This window comes from Triticum aestivum, chromosome 4A, assembly GCF_018294505.1.
Source record: "Triticum aestivum cultivar Chinese Spring chromosome 4A, IWGSC CS RefSeq v2.1, whole genome shotgun sequence".
Lineage (NCBI taxonomy): Eukaryota > Viridiplantae > Streptophyta > Magnoliopsida > Poales > Poaceae > Triticum > Triticum aestivum.
In genome coordinates this window covers 79,905,758-79,914,736 of record NC_057803.1, presented here as the reverse complement: position 1 = coordinate 79,914,736, position 8,979 = coordinate 79,905,758, and positions in this window count along the sequence as shown.

Genomic DNA, 8,979 nt, shown 5'->3' with positions numbered 1-8,979 from the left:
CTTAAAGGTGGGACCCACAAGAAAAAAAATACTTATTGGTTATGGTGGATAAATTCACCAAATGGATAGAAGCCAAACCGGTTATAGATTTCATATCCGGGGTTGTACATCGCTACGACATCCCCGACAGCATCATCACTAACAATGGCACGAACTTCACGGCCGACGAGGTAAAACTCTGGTGCAGCAAAATGGGCATCAAGCTCGATTATGCTTCCGTTTACCACCCACAAACCAACGGTCAAGTAGAACGAGCAAACGGTCTTATAATGAGCGGCATTAAATCCAGACTAGTGCGCTCCTTAACAAAGTCTGACACGCACTGGGTAGAGGAGCTCGACTCCATACTCTCGAGGCTGTGGACCACGCCGAATCGTAGTACCAGATACACACCATTTTTCATGGTGTACGGTGCATAGGCAGTCTTGCCCTATGACATAATTCATGACTCACCTCGAGTGCGCATGTACGAAGAAAGAGAAGCCGAGCTCGATCGACAGGACAGTCTGGACACCTTAGAGGAAGAGCGCAACGTAGACAAAGCCCGTTCCGCATTTTACCAGCAACAGGCTCGCAGATACCAAATCAGAGAAGTACGAGCCAAAACTTATAACATTGGTGAACTAGTTCTCCGGCTGCCGGATAAGAAAAAGAACAAGCTAGAGCCCAAATGGGAAGGTCCCTTCATCATCGATCAAGTTCTGACCGGCAGAGCGTACCGACTACGGGATGCATCGACTAGTCGACTCGAGTCGAACCCATGGAACGCAGCCAGGCTCCGAAGATTCTACGCCTAGCACCGGACTTTATGTTAGTCCCCTTCCTTTGTCCATTTTCTGCATATGCGTCTTCTGTCTTGTTTCCCTTTCTTTCTTTTATTCCTCTAGGCCTTCAAGGGTCACCTTGTGCCTCACTTGTACATAACAGATGTGCTAGCCGCACTCTCTACACCTGGGGGCTTCTTTCACAGAAGCTTAAATTATTTACCTAGGCGTCACGCCCAACACATGCATTATACTTCCGCATGTACCTTTTTTCACCATTATATGCATCGATATGACTTAAGTTTTGGCCAAACTGGGTTGCCCGGCTCTTGTATTTATGCCCTACGTTCCCGTTAATTCGGCTACGGCATAAGGGGAGCACCTCTACGATTGTTACCGCCGGGTCAGCCGGACGTGTACCTCAGACTGGGTGAAGCCGAAAGCTAGCGTTCTTAAGAGATTATTCGATCGGTGAACAAAAGATGACTTTTATTTATTATCCATATCTGCCCCCAGATGTTTTTTCCGCGCCTCTCGTCGCAGGCCAGACATGCACTTTAGGGCATGCCTACCCAGGGAAAGGAACCCTTAACGGAACTATTCTCTCTGGAAGATGTTTCTTACTACCCATGTAATATAACATAACTAGTTGGGCACTTGTCTGATAAAGCACTAGTGACCCCTACGCCTGGTCTCCACGCATGGCCCGGTTCTTACATAACAACGAGGGTATTCGGATGCACTCCGGACTGTCGGGTCCCGAGGTTGAAGCGAAAAGGTCTGCCACGATAAACGATCTACAATCCAGCTAGAAGGCATCATACATGTCACTTTAAAATTACATAGTCAATTTGACTGGTTGAATTCCTCCTCAATGCCATCTAATAGGCTGTCTAGTCTATAGTCCTATTGGGAATACTTTGTGGCCAATTCTACTCGTCCGTACACTAAATTCACAGGGATCTCCTTGCCGTCAGGCCCCACAGGTCTGACTTCAGCCATGTGGTTCGGGTCAGCCTTCGTGTACCGTGTCTTCACCATTGCCCAAGCCTCCCTGGCGCCCTGACGGCAGACCGATATCTTCCATAATCGGAAATGCCTCCGTGCCCCCTTCAGCTTTTCTGCAAGCTCTCCAAGGCCTTCGGGCATGGAGACGGACGGCCACAAGGCCGGGGCAATGCCTTGCATCACCTGCCGAACTCGTTCGTGCAATTGTGCGAGCTCGGGAAGAAGATCACCCGTCGAACTAGGCAGCTCCTTGGCAGGACGTCCTGTTAGCATACCTATAGACATAACTCTGTTAGCCAGCTTCCTCGCCGAACTCTTTTTCAAAAGTTCATTCAAGCACTTACTAAATATGCCATGTCGAAGCCGCCGATTCTCCTTAACAAAGTCCGACAGTTGGGCACGAACATCTTTTAGTTCCACGCCCAGCTTGGCGTTGGCAACTTGAAGATCATTCTTCTCCTGCCTCACCCTTGTTAGCACGCTCTCACCAGCCTTTAGCTGGTGTTTGAGATGCTGCTTATCCGGATTCACTCCAGGTCATCTGCAATTTTATTGTCAGATTTGAATATAAAGCCGCACTCTAATTTGATACTTATCATTTGACGGATATGTTACCAGCGGGGGTCTCTTTGGGCTCCCCTGCGGCGGATAGTGCGGTCTGAAGTTGGGCTTTGCACTCTTCCAGCTCCTGGGCCAGTTGAGTATTCTTTTCTGTAAGAACCTACATAACAAATGATCCTTAAATCAATTATCCTAACTGTTTCAAGTCTCAGGGGCTACTAATATATATAATCATCAAATTTTCTCACCCGTATGTCTTTTACATATTGCTCCGTGGCTCTGGCTAAACCATTTTGAGTGGCACGGAGGTGCGCATCTCCCGAGTTGAAAGCATCCAAAGCCTCTTGGGAGAAACAAGCGTCACGAAGAACAGTCCGGCGACACCTATGGTTCATAGCACTTTCCACCTCGGAGTGGGTGGCGGATAGTCTATCTGTATCCTTTGTCGGAGGAGCACCTGGTGCACGCCTTGTACTCGTTCCCACCGCCGAGTCCGGCCTTGGAGCCTGGCTTGTGGAGGCGCGGTTGGTAGCCTCTCCGGGTATAGTCTGGCGAGCGCTCTTTCTCCTTAAAAGAAGGCCTGGGCGTTAATATGCCTTTGTAAATAATGTCTTGCAATAAAGACAGCATGATATACCGCTGCGCCGGTGCCTCAATCCGGACTGCGGATCTTTTCAGCTTGCCTGGCCCAGCGGCCCCTTGTTGGCTAGTTTCCACAGGCTCGGCCTTCTGCCCCGAGGGCCTCCCTTGCAAAACACGGCTGTTATACGGAAATAAAAAAGAACACAAGGACGGATCCCTTGTTATATGCTGGGACTTTGGTCTCAGTCACCTGTGAGGCTGGAACTAGCCCAGGGTAATCGGCTGTAATGGCCACCAAGGTATTGTCATTACTCCCTTGGTAAAATACCCTGTCAATCAACTCCATGGATATGTTCGGATCCTCCTGGGAGGCCGGATCAAGGGATCGTCCAGGGTCCTCAGGCTATGGAGGAGGGCTGGTTATCTCCTTTACTTCATGGCGCAGCTCCTGTGATGAAATCGCTAGAATAAATACTTAAACTACAGGAATACGAAACGGATGGGCGAGAAAAAAATCTCTGCTTACCCAGCTCGGAGGATTGTACATGGAGAATCCGCCCTGCGGGTTGACACGGAGGAACTCCTCCTCTTCTCGCTTTGTCAAGATCTTTGTCAAGATCTTTGTCAAGTCCGCAGTCGATCCCGGCCCTTTTCGGCCGTGGCGGGTGGCGTCATCCTCCCCGTTGAAGTCCCACATGGGGTGGCCTCTATACTGGAGCGGCTGCACCCCCCGCATAATGCATATAGCCATAACCTCGATCATGGTCAATCCGGATCGAGCTAAAGAGCTTATCCGGCTCATCAGATAAAGAATGTCCCAGTCGTCTTCCTCCAGGGGGCTCCGTGGACGCCAGCTCTGGCGCTTCTTCAAAGGGGCGTTGTCAAACTCAGGAAGGCCGATCCGAATGGGGTCTGGGAGGGGGACATCTTCTATGTAAAACCATTCTGAAGGCCAGTCTTCGGACGTCTTCTTCGGGGTCCCGGATAGGTATCCGGTCCCCGCAATACCCCACACTTTGGCTCCGCCCACTTGATATATTGATCCCTTCTTAGAACGGGGCACAAGGAAGAACAACTTCTTCCACAAGGCGAAATGAGCCTCACAGCCCAAAAATAACTCCCAAAGGGCTACGAATCCCGCGATATGCAGCAGGGAGGCAGGCGTAAGGTTGTGGAGCTGGAGGCCATAAAACTCCAGAAGCCCCCGGAGAAACGGATGGATTGGGAATCCAAGCCCTCTTACTAGATAAGAGATAAGGCATACCCTCTCTCCCTTGGAGGGATTGGGACAGCTCTCCGCCATTATAGGTGGCAACCCCGGCTCGAACCGGGACCAGGTACGCTGGGGGAAGAAATCCCTTGGACTGAAGCATGACCAATTTGTTGTGCGGGATGGAACATCTCTCCCAATCTCCAGGCTTGGAACTAGGGGTGCGAGAGGAGGAGCCGCGTCGACCGGCCATGGTGGAATGGATCTCTGTCGGGCACGCTATGATGAAGACTCGGCAGGAGAGGGTGAGGTGATTTGGATCTGAATCCTCATCTTTTTAAATAGGCGGCTCATTTACATAGCTAGGGGGTAAATGTGAAAACACCCTGGCTCTTCACATTCGCTCGACATGTGGAAGGTGGCCATTATTGGGCGTAGAAGCCAAGAAGTATGAACCATCACAAGGAACCGGCCATTATTTCGACAGGTACACAAAATTTGAAGCGGAACCCGCCTTACAATGCCGAAGATAATACTGCGCCGGACTCGTCGTCATTGAAGCCTGGTTCGGGGGCTACTGTGGGAGTCCTGGATTAGGGGGTCTCCGGACAGCCGGACTATCTCCATTGGCCGGACTGTTAGACTATGAAGATACAAGATTGAAGACTTCGTCTCGTGTCTGGATGGGACTCTACTTGGCGTGGAAGGCAAGCTAGGCAATGCATATATGGATATCTCCTCCTTTGTAACCGACCTTGTGTAACCCTAACCCTCTCCGGTGTCTATATAAACCGAAGGGTTTTAGTCCGTAGGACAACAATCACAACATACAATCATACCATAGGCTAGCTTCTAGGGTTTAGCCTCTCTGATCGAGTGGTAGATCTACTCTTGTAACACCCATATCATCAATATCAGTCAAGCAGGACGTAGGGCCCGAACCTGGGTAAAACTTCGTGTCCCTTGCCTCCTGTTACCATCCGGCCTAGACGCATAGTTCGGGACCCCTACCCGAGATCTGCCGGTTTTGACACCGACACTGTCTGTTGCATGTTTTTGGTTTCGCAGAATATCCATATCAAACGGAGTCCAAACGGGATAAAAACGGACAGAGATAGTTTTTGGAATATTTGGAAAATTCCGGAAGAAAAATCCACGCGAGACGTTGCCTGAGGTGGTCACGAGGCAGGGGGGCGCGCCTGCCCCCTTGGCGCACCCCTACCCTCGTGAGCCACCCATAAGGCGGTTGACGCTCTTCTTTTGCCGCAAGAAAGCTAATTTTCGGAAAAAATCGCGGCGAAGGTTTCAGGCCAATCGGAGTTACGGATCTCCATATATAGACGAAATGGTGAAACAGAGCCAGGAGAGAACGCAGAAACAGAGAGAGACAGAGAGACATATCCAATCTCGGAGGGGCTCTCGCCCCTCCCGTGCCATGGAGGCCATGGACTAGAGGGTAAACCCTTCTCCCATCTAGGGAGGAGGTCAAGGAAGAATAAGAAGGAGGGGGGCTCTCTCTCCCCCTCGCTTCCGGTGGCACCGGAGTGCCACCGGGGGCCATCATCATCACTGCGATCTACATCAACACCTCCGCCATCTTCACCAACATCTCCATCACCTTCCCCCCTCTATCTACAGCGGTCCACTCTCCCGCAACCCGCTTTACCCTCTACTTGAACATGGTGCTTTATGCTTCATATTATTATCCAATGATGTGTTGCCATCCTATGATGTCTGAGTAGATTTTCGTTGTCCTATCGGTGGTTGATGAATTGCTATGATTGATTTAATTTGCTTGTGGTTATGTTGCTGTCCTCTGGTGCCCATCATATGATTGCGCGTGTGGATCACACCATAGGGTTAGTTGTATGTTGATAGGACTATGTATTGGAGGGCAAGAGTGACAGAAGCTTCAACCTAGCATAGAAATTGATGCATACAAGATTGAAGGGGGACCAATATATCTTAATGCTATGGTTAAGTTTTACCTTAATGAACATTAGTAGTTGCGGATGCTAGCAGTGGCCTCTCCCACATAATACTTGCTATCGGTCTAGTAAATAGTCAATTGCTTAGGGGCAATTTCGCAACTCCTACCACAACTTTTCCACACTCGCTATATTTACTTTATTGTTTCTTTATCTAAACATCCCCTACTTTTTATTTATGTACTCTTTATTATCTTGCAAACCTATCCAACAACACGTACAAAGTACTTCTAGTTTCATACTTGTTCTAGGTAAAGCGAACGTCAAGCGTGCGTAGAGTTGTATCGGTGGTCGATAGAACTTGAGGGAATATTTGTTCTACCTTTAGCTCCTCGTTGGATTCGACACTCTTACTTATCGAAAACTATTGCGATCCCCTATACTTGTGGGTTATCAAGAAAGTGTTGTCTCAACAGGCACCGGGCCAAGGGGAGGTAGTCCTGGGGGCGCCTCGAGGCGATCTTCCAGACCCTGGGCGCAAAGGGAGCAAAAACCCCTTGGGCTCCAAGTTTGGCACCCAGCCGAACACTGCGCCGGAACCTTTGATGGTTCCGGACTCCGGCAGGCGACCCCTCGTGAAGAGGGGAAAGCCGCCCGTGCTGGTGGCCTCTGTCCAGCCACATGATATGGTGCAGCAAAGTAGCGTAAGTATTTCCCTCAGTTTATGAGAACCAAGGTATCAATCCATTAGGAGGCTACGTGCGAGTCCCTCGTACCTGTACAAAACAAATAAATCCTCGCAACCAACGCGAATAGGGGTTGTCAATCCCTATAACGCCACTTACGAGAGTGAGATCTGATAGATATGATAAGATAATATTTTTGGTATTTTTATGATAAAGATGCAAAGTATAATAAAGGCAAAGTAAATAGCAATGGAAATAACTAAGTAGTAGGAGATCAATATGATAAAGATAGACTCGGGGGCCATAGGTTTCAGTAGTGGCTTCTCTTGAGAGCATACATATTCTACGGTGGGTGAACAAATTACTGTTGAGCAATGGACGGAATTGAGCATAGTTATGAGAATATCTAGGTATGATCATGTATATAGGCATCACGTCTGAGACAAGTAGACCGACTCCTGCCTGCATCTACTACTATTACTCCACTCATCGACCGCTATCCAGCATGCATCTAGAGTATTAAGTTAAAAACAGAGTAACGCCTTAAGCAAGATGACATGATGTAGAGGGATAGACTCATGCAATATGAAGAAAACCCCATCTTGTTATCCTCGATGGCAACAATACATTACGTGCCTTGCTGCCCTTACTGTCACCGGGAAAGGACACCGCAAGATTGAACCCAAAGCTAAGCACTTCTCCCATTGCAAGAAAGATCAATCTAGTAGGCCAATCCAAAATGATAATTCGAAGAGACTTGCAAAGATAACCAATCATACATAAAAGAATCCAGAGAAGATTCAAACATTATTCATATATAGACTCAATCATAAACCCACAATTCATCGGTCTCAACAAACACACCGCAAAAATAAGATTACATCGAATAGTTCTCCACAAGAGAGGGGGAGAACATTGTATTGAGATACAAAAAGAGAGAAGAAGCCATCTAGCTACTAACTATGGACCCGTAGGTCTGAAGTAAATTACTCACACTTCACCGGAGAGGCTATGGTGTTGATGTAGAAGCCCTCGTGATCGATGCCCCCTCCGAAGGAGCTCCGAAACAGGCCCCAAGATGGGATCTCATGGATAAAGAAAGTTACGGCGGTGGAATTAGGTTTTTGTATCCGTATCTGCTCGTGTGGGGTACATGGATATATATAGGAGGAAGGAGTACGTCGGTGGAGCAACAGGGGGCCCACGAGGGTGGAGGGCGCGCATAGGGTAAGCAGCCGCGCCCCCTACCTCGTGGCCTCCTGTTTCTTTTCTTGACGTAGGGTCCAAGTCCCTCTGGTCTTATTCGTTGAGAAAATCACGTTCCCGAAGGTTTCATTCCGCTTGGACTCCGTTTGATATTCCTTTTCTTCGAAACCCTAAAACAGGCAAAAACAGCAAATCTGGGCTGGGCCTCCGGTTAATAGGTTAGTCCCAAAAATAATATAGAAGTGGATAATGAAGCCCAATAATGTCCAAAACAGTAGATAATATAGCATGGAGCAATCAAAAATTATAGATACGTTGGAGACGTATCACATTTTCCTAAACATATTCCTTCCTCAAAGAACAATCCCCCAAAGCAGTTTTGTGAATGGAGCTTTGAGCTAGGAGATAGAAAATGGCAGCAAGGTGAACTAGAACTCAGGTTTGAGCTGGCTAGTGATTTTTTTGGGAGCTAGAAGGAGTGTGTGGTGGCTGGAATAAGTGGAGGGGAGCCACCATGGGCCCATGAGGCAGGGGGCGCGTCCAGGGGGGTGGGCGCACCCTGGACCCTCATGGCCAGGTGCTTGCTCCCCCTGGTGTGTTCTCAGTGCCAGATATTCTCAAATATTCTATAAAAAATCATATTTAAATTTCAGGGCATCTGGAGAACTTTTATTTTTGGGGTATTTTCTTATTGCATGGATCATTCAAAAAATAGACAGAAAATACTAATTTTTCTTTATTTGATATAAATAATAGAAAGTAAAAAGGAGGGTACAGAAGGTTGTGCTTTCTGAATTCACCCATCTCATGCTCATCAAAAGGAATCCACTGACAAGGTTGATCAGGTCTTGTTAACAAACTCATTCCGAATAATGAAACTGGAGAATTTGCGAATAACACTAGGTTACCTCAACGGGGATATGCACATCCCCAACAATAAGAATGTCATATTTCTTCTTGACAGTAGGAAGAGGGAATTCAAAACTTCCAATCGTGATTGTTGAAATTTTTCCAATAGAATTGATACTGTGGAC